The sequence below is a fragment of the Hipposideros armiger genome, unplaced genomic scaffold (genome assembly GCF_001890085.2).
Source record: "Hipposideros armiger isolate ML-2016 unplaced genomic scaffold, ASM189008v1 scaffold_168, whole genome shotgun sequence".
Taxonomy (NCBI): Eukaryota; Metazoa; Chordata; class Mammalia; order Chiroptera; family Hipposideridae; genus Hipposideros; species Hipposideros armiger.
In genome coordinates, this window is record NW_017731518.1 from 698,523 (window position 1) to 709,527 (window position 11,005).

The following is an 11,005-nucleotide window of genomic DNA, read 5'->3' on the forward strand; positions in this document are numbered from 1 at the left end:
TTTTAAAACTGTCCCATCACCTCCTGCATGTTATTTGGCAGCAAAAAAATTTCACCGATTAGTTTGAGAGATCCTACACAATGAAAATAAAAGGTGACTACTTTTTGGAAAGTCAACCTTATCCCTTTGACAAAATAGAGAAAAAAACAAAGTTGGGATCCAGGATCATCAAAGGGCCACATTCCTCCTCACCCCCAAGTCTGGACAATCACAAACTAATATTTAAACCTGTTTTAAATCTTAGATGAAAAGAGTTAATCCCAAATGCCAAAGAGTTTGCATTTATAGTTAACCATATCCTTAGGAGCTTCTGATATCCACTTCAAATTCAACAAGAGCAATTCATAAGAGAACTCCAAAAGATAAGCCAACCTTCCCACCCTAAGGTGCCTATTTTCTCCTGGCTCAGAAGAGGGAAAACAGGCTGATACCAATTTGCTCCACACAGAGCCTTTCATCTAAGAATTTCAAAACGCTTCAGAAAAATAATTCTTCTAACCTACTTATAAAGTATTACTAATACTGCTTACAGGGATTTCTCAGGAGATTACAGCCCACACAACTTGCTTGAAGCAACAGAACACATCAAGACAAGCATATTATTAAGTTGTGATTTCTGTGCTGAGTTCATTCTATGCTACATGCCTGTCCCTAAGAACCTTCGTAACATGTAACTTCTATCATCCTCAGAGGAGCCACATTTGCATATTCTGCCTTCTTAAACCAGTCTTTAGAGTGCAAGGTTCAGATGTCACCTCAAAATAAAAATCTGAAGTCTATTGATTTTCCCTAATCATTTAAAGAATGGGGTTTCTATACTCGTGCATCTTTAAATCACTAAAGGGTAGCTTTCTAACCTAAGGTCAAATTACTAGTAGTAATTATAATAAATGCAGCTTAAAGAAGGAACAGCAACACACAATTTCAGTTATACTTCTAAACTTCTCTATGACTTCTAACAGAAAGCATAAGTGCACTATTACTTCAAAGAAATCACTATAAGTCTACCTTCTTCATGCAATAAGACTACTTCAGGCAACCAATGGCACACAGCTTGGCCTCCAACATAATTTAGCTCCACTCCTCCACTTCGTCCTCTTCCAGGAGCTGCTGCCAAGGGCTAAATAAGGCTCTCCATTTCCTTTCTTCAGTTTTTCCTCCTGTATTATTTTTCAGTCCCTTTGCCAGCAGTTCAGATTCATTCATTCCAAGCATTCTTGAGCTCTTTCCCAGAACCCCCAGCGCTCAACTCAAACATGATGGGATGGATGTCACAGATCACAGGTCAGTCTCTCTCTCTCTCTTTCTCCTGCAGGATTAATCTAAAACAAATAGGTGTTTTACTCTCTTAAAGACTTCTGCGTCAAAGCCAGGAACAAGTCAGGTAGGAGTCCCACACTCTGAGAGACTTATCCTGCTGTTAAGGTACCTCCTAAACTTTCTTGTGCCTTCTTTCACAGCAGTTTTTCTCCCCTCACCTTTCCAGGGTATCTGCGTATTTAATATTGAGTTGTGAAGAGACACTGTAAAAGTCCTAGTTTGATTTATCAAAGTAGCAGGATGTTAGGTATATTTTTTCATCTTAATTTCCTGTAAGGTTATATTTGTGTGTGTACATTTTTGCTTTGTTTGGTTTTTTAGTATTAAAGGTAAACTTTGCTATGATTAAGGTAGATATCTGTGTTTTTCAAATGAGTTTCTGAAAAGACTATGGCCAGTGGAGGCAAACCTGGTTCCAATCTTGACTTACTAGCCATTAGTGTTCCAGTTTCCTCCTTTGTAAGATGGGACTACTACTACTTATATCAAAGTTACTGTATGCATTGAATGAAAATTATGCAATAGATTTGACAATATTTTCATCAACTGTTGAGTAGGTTCTTAATAAATCTTAAATTATCCCAAAGATAGCAAATGTTCAATAAACATTAGACACCAAATAGAAAAATATACACACAAACCAGTAGGCTTTACTCTTGGATGTTTTAGGAACAGAAAAATATTTTAAAGGTTACATTCATAAGGAGGAATACAGGAATATATTTCACTATAACAAATACCAGTGAAACTTGCCATATAATAAAATTTTAAAACCTAAAGCTTCAACTAATGAAAGTGTGTAGAGTAGTTTGAAGAATAAAACTCTCTACTAGATATTCTAAAGCAGGTCCACATAATTTTAAAAAGTCTGAGACTATATACAAAATTCCATGTGCACATTTTTCTCCTGAAATGGCTCCTTGGATTTCAGCCGATTCTTTAAAAACCCAGTGTCCAAAAGAGGCTTTGAATGACTATTCTATTCAAATAAGATTGCTTTATTGTTAGTGAAATAAAAGATAAAATGACAATCAAGTCCTACAAAATCATTTGGAGCCAGTCACTGAAATATTTCCGAGTGTATACAAAACCTTCATCCTTGCTCTGTGGTCAAAAGTCACACACTTTACTGACACCAGAAAACCCAGCGCTGCCCGACTTGCCAAGCCTCAAGAACTAATGTAAACAAGGGCGTGAGATGAGAATACAATGCTTCAGGTCACAAGGCAATTATCACCTCTCCTGGGAGGACACCTCAGAACTCAGAGGTGACCAGGAGCATCCTTTTGACAGACAAGGGGTAGGAAAGCATTGGGATGTGGCTTTTAAAGGAGGCAGCCTGGAAGGCATCAGCTCTGGAGGCCTGGGTTCCGATCAAAAGGAGTTCAAGTTTCCTCATTTGTAAAAGGAGTCTATTGTATGTCTTCTCTGCCATATAGAATGGTTGTACCTCTTGGTAAGAAAAATCACCAACATTTGTTGACAAATGTATTTTAAAACATATATTAATACATTGCCCTACAGACTTGTGTTTGAGGTAACAAAGAGAGGGCTTAGCTCAATTTCAAGAATATAGGTGCTCAATAAATAGAAGCTAGATGAGCATAACGTGACTTTCTTCTCAACTGATCTGGACACATCTGCACAGACTGCCCAACACTATTATTATAGTGTTGTACACTATATTACAGCTCTTTAAAATTCTGAACCGCTTTATGTGCTGGTCTCTGACGGACAGTTCACCTTCACAAAAATCAGACACCTTGTAGCTAAATACCTCACTTACGTGAATCTCCTCTTGTTCTACTATCATCCATTCATTCAACAAATATTAACTGAATGCATAGGTGTGAAAAAAAAACACCAGAAGATATAAAAATAAATCATTTTTGTCCTAATGGAACATACAATTTAGTAGGCACAGAGGAATGCAGTTCTACTCGGCAAGCATCTAATGAATGAATTCCAATTTGCCTGAGCTATGCTAGGAATACCAAGATTTGCATGGGCTCAGCCCTGAATCATGAGCACACCATCACACTGGGAGATCAGGTATGTACCCCCCAACTGCAACAACACAAAGCCCAGGTGCCAGGAGTGTGAGTACACCACAGTGAACTGTGTAGAGAGGCCTAGGTTCTATTCCTGGTTCTGCCACTTAACTAGCTGTGTAGTCTGGACATACTCCTTAAATTCTCAGGGCCTCAATTTTCTCACCTGTAAAGCTGGATAATATCACCTCCTTCATAAGACTACTGAGGATTTAAACAACTAGTTTTACAGCATTTAGAGTCTAGCACATAGGAGACATCCAATAAACAGTAGCTAGTCTCATTAATAGGCATGTCTTAAGTATTTGCTGAGTTCTATCTGAGATAGACCTGGAATCACAGGCACGAAGAATAAGACTAACTCTCCACTTTTTATATGTCAGCCAAAAAAAATTCATTGGCAGGATTCCTCCTTTTCAGATGATTTATGGGAGTACAGAGGAGGCAAACCTGGCCGGATACTCCAAAACAGGCAGTTAGAAAAGTGGGTTTGAGCAGGAAGTCAGGAACTGAAATTCAGAACAGAATGAAGAAGGGAAATTTTAGGGACTAAAGCTGTAACAGAATTTCCCAGCAGCTTCCTGGAGGTGAAGGAGCAGAGAAGATAACCAGAAACGTAGGTGGGGCCCAGACCTTTGAGGACACAGAATGCCAAACTAAGGAATGTGCACTTTATCCTGGATGCAGATCTGAGGCAGCTAAGAAGCAATTAGAACGATAACTCTGACAGCAGATGGACTGGAAGGGGAAGGAGGTCAAAAGTGAAGGCCAGTTCCAGACTGTGAAATGGTAGGCAACAGGAAATGAGTACCTGAGACAACCTGGGCAAAAGTAGGCACATATGTGGGGAAACAATCAGGCCCTGGTAAGTATTATTGCCTTGAAGAAATTAAGTCCCATGTTGCCAGTTTTAGTCTTATCTCCCAAGGCTATTATCTCAAACTCCTACAGTCTTAACTATGTCCAGCACTTAATAGTCCAATATGCACTTTTTCATTCACTTTGCTTTTCCTCTTAATACAAGTGGTTTCAAAATTCTGGAATCCTGGAGACGCTGATTTACATAAAAGACAGGTTCCTATGAGAATACTTGCAATCTTGCCCTGCAGAGCTAAAATGTTCATGAAAGCCAGATGTCTTTGAGCAATTAGAACTCTAGTCATAGTTCTCAGAACTTAGTCGCTCCCTATTTCCAATTTTCCACATGGACATACAAGTGCTAACCACAGATAGCATAGTTCCCTATTGTTCTATTCAGGTACAGTGTTACTCGCCTGTTGAGTTACCATTTGCTATCTTCTATTATATTTTGGGTATTAAAGAGCAGTCCTTTGTTTTCCCCACTTCTAATTTAGCAACTGATCCTGACCAAACTACCTTATACTTTAAAGTCAGTCTCAAACTTGATATGTATCATAAGAATTACCTGAGGAAGGCTTGTGTAAAAAAAACATAAAGACGGATCCTAACCCCTTCCAGAAGGTTTACTTAACAAGACCTCAGGTAAAGCCCAGGCATGTACGTTCCAAAAACACTTCCAGAGGATTCTGTGCAGGTGGTCCGTAGGCTGCAGTTTTTTAAAACACACTTCTTTTAAACGTTAATCATCTAAGCTTATCAGTTCCTTCCAGGAGGATTCTCATTCCCTTGTCTTTTAAAGTACAATGAAAGAATGGTAAGTTCTGCAGTTGTTGATATTATTTATTGAGAGGAAAGGAGGCAAAGGAAAAAACAATATTAAGAGAAGGAAAAGCAGACATTTTAAAAAGCTCCCTCTCCATTATTTATGTTGCAATTAAAGTACGAAAACATAAGCTTTTTTTTTAAGGTGTGGACTTTAGGATTATAACACTAATCCTATAATCACTCCATTCTCCACTAAATAAATGCCTTTCTCCACTCAAACCCAATGTTCCCTAAAGATTTTCAGAACTCACCATCTAGCCCCAAATGTGGGCAACAATGGGCTGGAAATTCACAGATGTTTCAAACTAGTGTCCTTACCTTGTTGCATCCCTTCCTCCATTTCTTAATACATTAAAAATAATAATAAATTGGGCCGGCCGAGTGGCGCAATGGTTAGAACTCGCTTGGGATGCCAGAGGGCCCCGGTTAGGATCCCACATATGAGGGCCAGTGACACTGCCCTCCACAGCTAAGATGCTGAACAACAGCTCAACCTGGAGCTGGGCTGCCATGAGTTGCCGGCGACGGCGTAGGCTGCAGTCCCTGTGGCAGTGAGTTGCCATGGGCTACCGTATGTAGCCAGCAGCCAGCGTGAGCGGCCAGCAGCCGCAGTGAGCGGCCGTCCAGAAGCCGGCGACTGATCTGCCTCGCCAGGGAAGAGCGCAATGATGGTGCCAACTTGGGCCAGTGAAGCAACATCCTCCACAACTAGATTGAAGAACAAAACGACAGCAACTAGTCTGTTCCCCTTCCCCCAATTCCCCCAGCACTGTTCCCATCCCCCCAATTCCCCAATAAAAATCTTTTTTAAAAAATAATAATAAATAATAATAATAATAAATCAAATGATACAAAGTAGAGTGGTAAGTTTACTTAAAAGAGATGTACTAAATGATTTCATTATGAGTTGGTGGTGTGCTTTTCATTCATAGCATTGTAGCTCCCTAAATGAAATTAGCTATGATTACGTGGAATTGAATACATCAGATTATATCAGTAAAATGGGCCCAAAGCTTATAAAATCAGTAATTCTTTTTACTCCCATTGATGTTAAGACCAGGACCATCTGTAGAATTTATACAAAGATCAAATGCCTATATAACTTTTTAAGTGCAAATTTGACACAGGTGGACCAAACAACACAATCAGACAGGAAGAAACATTGATAGACTTTTGTCTCATTTTCCTTGCAAACTAAAGGTCTGAGTAACACAATACATATTTTTTTTCTATTTCGCCATCTTGAACCTCCTCTCTCAACACAACATATTTTAAATCAAGCCAAAGCCTTTTTATCTCTTTAATCATTCCCCATTAATTTGCTATTTGTTTTTGAAGTCTATCTTCATTTCGTACATCCCTTTTTCAAAAACACAAATAAGATTCTCTTAGAAGTAGTAAATAAAAATGCAAATTGTTAATATCCTTCCTAAAGGCACACACATCTAAATAGATTTTACATTTAACTGAGGCCTCATGTTTACTTTCTCAGAAGGCAACGTTCAAGCCTGAGTTCTACTTCTTAGAAATTATACAGATACAAATAGACAAGGACAAAAAGATAATCAGCAAAAATTACAGCAGATGCATCAAGGTGAGGACCGGATTATGAGGATTTCTAACCTGGTAACCAACCACACCTGATGTAGAACATCATCCATGTCGCATGTCCCCTTAAACTACATGCACCCAGCCTCCAAGCATTTTGCCAGTACTTTAGGCCATGACCCATCCACCCCTCAGAGGATGGTCCCAAGATAGGAGTGCCACCACGCTTGCCACCAACCAAAGGAAAGATTTATTTCTCTCTTTTTCCTCTGCCTGTTAAGTCTGGGCTAGAAAAGAGGCACCTGAAGAGAAATAAACTCAAAGGAGCTTCCTGGTTGCTCTCCCCTGAGCCAGAGGTTTGTGGGTTTCCCTCCCAGAAAATTAAAGAGGAAAATGATAGGGACGAATAAGATAAGCTTCCTGATTCCCTGATTCCCTTTTGTTAGTACTTCCCTAAACAATACGTTCAGCAGTTTACACTGCTGCTCAAAATTATTTAGATTTACTGGGAGAGAAAGAGGAGGGACAATAGGAGGAAATGGACACTTTTTAAAACGTATTTTAAAAGGTGAAAATAGTTACATACATATTCCTTTGCCCAGTTCTGAAATTTACCCAACGTCTCAACATCGATTAGACGTGAGCTAGCCCGTGTGTCTCTTTGTCGTTCTCTAAGCGTGGGCTCCGTTTAGAGGTTCGTTCACATGCACCCTGGTTTTGAAAGGAAGGCTGCGACCACGGTAAGCTCCAGGGCCTCACTCCCAGCTCAAGCGGGCGAAAGAAGCAACCTACCTTCAGAGTTGCACCATAGCCGCCTATCTTTCTCTTTTTCACAAACACAACGGGTACTTCGGTTTCCGAGGTCAGTTCGGACAGCGCTCCCTCGAGGCCCCGCCCGTCCTCTGTGGCAAAGAAGCAGAAACCGGAGCGGGTCAGGCTTTCCAGGCTTTCCGCGGCGGGGCGGCGGGGCGGCGGCGGGAAGTGCGCGGCCGGGGCGGGGCTTCCGCGTCCCCAACAGCGCGCCCTCAGGCGACGCGCACCACCGCCTCCCCACCGGACAGCGCCACCTGCCTCAGCCCTGACAGTCAGTGACCTAGGCCCGCAACCGGGCTAGGATCCTGGACCCGGTACACGGGCACAGAAGCTGGAAACATGGCCTGGAGGCCAGCTACTAACGCCAGAGTTCCGGTCAGACTCCAATCACAGCAAGTCTCGCTAAACTTAAACGCCCTGCTTTCCCAGGAAATCCAGAATTCAGGCAGGCCTCAAAAAGGAAGCTTAAGGCACAATGATTTCAGCTTTTATAAAGCACCTCCCAACTTAATCTTCCTTTGAAGTCTGCATCTATACACAATGCCAAAATCCAATTTCCAAGGTTCCTCTGAAATTTGGACCCATGGGGGAAAGTTAAGAACACTGCCCATTTAGGATGACATTTAAGAAGCTTGAAGCAATACAGCAACACCCTACATGCCATATGGGAGCATACGGTCCAGTTTTACAAAGGGGTGAACACAGAATGAGTCAGTTACACTGACACCAGGCCCATTCATGAGACAAAAGCCACACCAACACTCAAAAGGATAATTGTTTGATAATAATAATGACAATACCAGCTAACACTTCTATAGTGCTTTGCATAAACAACTTCACAACTACCTTTTTCAAGTGGAGCCTATCGGGTCCATTTCACAGATAGGGAAACGGGCAAAGAAAAACTAACTTGCCCAACTTCAAGCAGCTAGTTAGTCAACAACAGGGCCAGGACTCACACTCCGGCAGCGTGATGTACGCTTGCTTGATCCCGCTACCCTGTATTGTGATATAGTGTGATAAAGCACGGGTCCCACTCTTAGCTGTCCCGTTTAATTGCCTAGCAAGTCATGATTCTGGGTCTTAGTTTCCCCACTTGTAAATATGATAATACATATGATTGGCCAACCTCTCAGCATTTCTGAGGATTCAACAGTGTACAAATTCCTTGAATGGCATCCTTAAATTGTTACACTCTTAATGCTATTCGAGAATCGGTCAATTTATTCACATTATCTAGATAGCAACACCCGTGCACTAACAAATGATACAAAAACCCATTTTCTCAGATATTCTGAAAACTGTCTCTACAAAGAAGAGCTAGAGGAAGGAAACCACCAGCCGACAGGGTGCCGGTGTCACCTAACACGGGCTAAGCTTTCACTGACCCGGGCAAAACAACGAACGCCGCGCCAAGAAGCTCACTTGCCTTAGAAAAGCCTCACCCCTACTCAGACACGCCTTTAAAACATCTCCACTCCCTCTGCATTTATCACGCACCCGGCAGGCGGATGCTCACGTTTCCAGCGTGCTCACAGCCTGAACACCCTGAGCTTTGTCCGTTCTCGTTAACCCAAAGCTTACATGAACACGAGCTGCAGGACACCAGGTTCTTCTTCAGTCGCCCCACCACCTTCCGCTCAGATGCAATGCGGGACTGAAGCAAAGAGGGAAATGGGTTGCAGGTTCCTAATGGCTACAAGAAGCCACGCCCTTCCCTGAGTGGGCGGGCCGACAGCCAGAGTCAGAATGACAAAGCAAAAATCCACTCCGCGTGCAGCCCTGGCAACCTACGCTAATGGTTTAGCAGACTAGGTTCCCCTAATTGGGTAACAACATATCCTCTTCCTGTTCATAGCTCCCCCAACCCAAGAAAAGAGCAAAAACAATTTAAGGAATGTTTGGAACCAGAACCAAAATATAAGTGGGTTTTAAATGAACAAAACTGGACTATGCCCTAAGGCTGTGACTCCAGAACTCTGCTGCCCAGTTGTAATCACGTGAGGATCTTTAAAAATGCTGATGCCTGGCTCCCATCCCCAGACAGTCTGATGTAATCTGTATGGGGTGCAACCGTGGGCATCTGAGTTTAACTCCCTGGGTGATGCTAGTTGAACAGCAAAGTTGGGGACCTATTGCCCTCAGGTAATGGATTAGTCAGCCTGGCAATTCCCTAAAGGAAGTTACCAGGCTTATTAGTTCATCCTAACCGATACTGAAGGAAGTGACAAATTCTCACCAACACATCACTTCCCTTTACAGTTCTTCCTCATCCCACTCAAGTTTGGGTCGGTCATGTCTGTTTTAAGGCAAACTGAGTGACTGTTTAACTCCAGCCATGCCAACCTACCTGCAGCTATCCAAGTAAGCCATGCTCTCTTATACTTCCCTGCACTTACTCATATTCTTACTCAGCACCTTGCACTAGTAGGTAGCTATGAATATTTACTGAATAAGTAAATGAATGAATGTCTTCCCCCCACTTCTTTGTCTGCACACTGGGGTGAAAGGGTTGCTGGTTTCTTTTCTTTTTTAAGATTTTTATTGGGGAATTGGGGGGATGGGAACAGTGCTGGGGAGTCGGGGGAAGGGGAACAGACAAGCCGCTGTCGTTTTGTTCTTCAGTCTAGTTGTGGAGGACGTTGCTCCACTGGCCCAAGTTGGCACCGTCACTGCGCTGCTCACTGCGGCCGCTGGCCGCTCACTACACACGGTAGCCCACGGCAACCCACCGCCACATGGGCTGCAGCCCACGCCGTCACCAGCGACCCACGGCAGCCCAGCTCCAGGTTGAGCCGTTGCTCAGCATCTTAGCTGTGAAGGGCAGCGTTCACTGGCCCTCATATGTGGGATCCGAACCGGGGCCCTCTGGCATCCCAAGCGAGCTCCCAACCATCGCGCCACTCGGCCGGCTCGGGTTGCTGGTTTCTTAGGGCTGTGAGAAGCCACAGCTTCTCTGACCTGGCAGGCAACCACAGTCGCTCTTTTGAGCCCCTTTCAAGCGTCTCACCCACGCAGCACTAAGCTGACACTCTCCCTGCATGATAACTACCAGGAGTTTACATGAGTACGTGCCTCACCTGATTCTTAGAACAGAGAATGGGGCTAGTACATAGGTGTTCAGGAAACAATGGGATTTAAGGAACAAAGAATGAAAAATGCGATGGAAAGAAAGGTGGAACTAAGGGAGAAAATAAACTGTATTAACCATTTTATAGGCCTTAGCTCCTTTAATCTATACAATAACAGCCCATGAACCAGGGTCATAAGCTCCTCATTCTTAAAAATATATAGAAACCACAGCTTATTTCAAAAGCATGTCTTAGGAGAGGGACTTTAAAATCATTTACCTTGAAATAATGTACTAAAAGCAAGTGATAGGATTGACTTCTAATAAGCTTGTATGACAGACAGGTCAGTTACCATAGCTAATGTTTTCTAACAGCATACCAGAAAAGGCTAGATAAGGCATTTTAACTTCACACTATTCTTCAGTTAGAAAATTATAGCACAAATCCCTAAAGTAGTTCCGTGTAGTTCTTTTTTTTTTTTAGCTGAGCCATCCTGCTACCTGTTGGCAGCTCAGC

General features: G+C 42.5%; 1 protein-coding gene across 3 annotated transcripts in view; it reads right to left on the bottom strand.

The window, feature by feature from the left end:
- The window catches only part of TXNRD1 (thioredoxin reductase 1), a 78,673-nt gene that overhangs the window by 49,931 nt on the left and 17,737 nt on the right, over window positions 1-11,005 (bottom strand). Inside the window, exons 1-2 of one of the 3 annotated variants that reach the window (XM_019651887.1) lie at window positions 9,003-9,111; window positions 7,398-7,507 (exon numbers count right to left, since the gene is read on the bottom strand). The exons of 1 other annotated variant lie outside the window; for it this stretch is intronic. The gene's annotated coding sequence lies outside the window, so the exon portion shown is untranslated. Of the gene's footprint in view, window positions 1-7,397; window positions 7,508-9,002; window positions 9,112-11,005 lie in introns of those variants that run through there. One more of the 3 variants, XM_019651888.1, reaches the window with a different exon arrangement.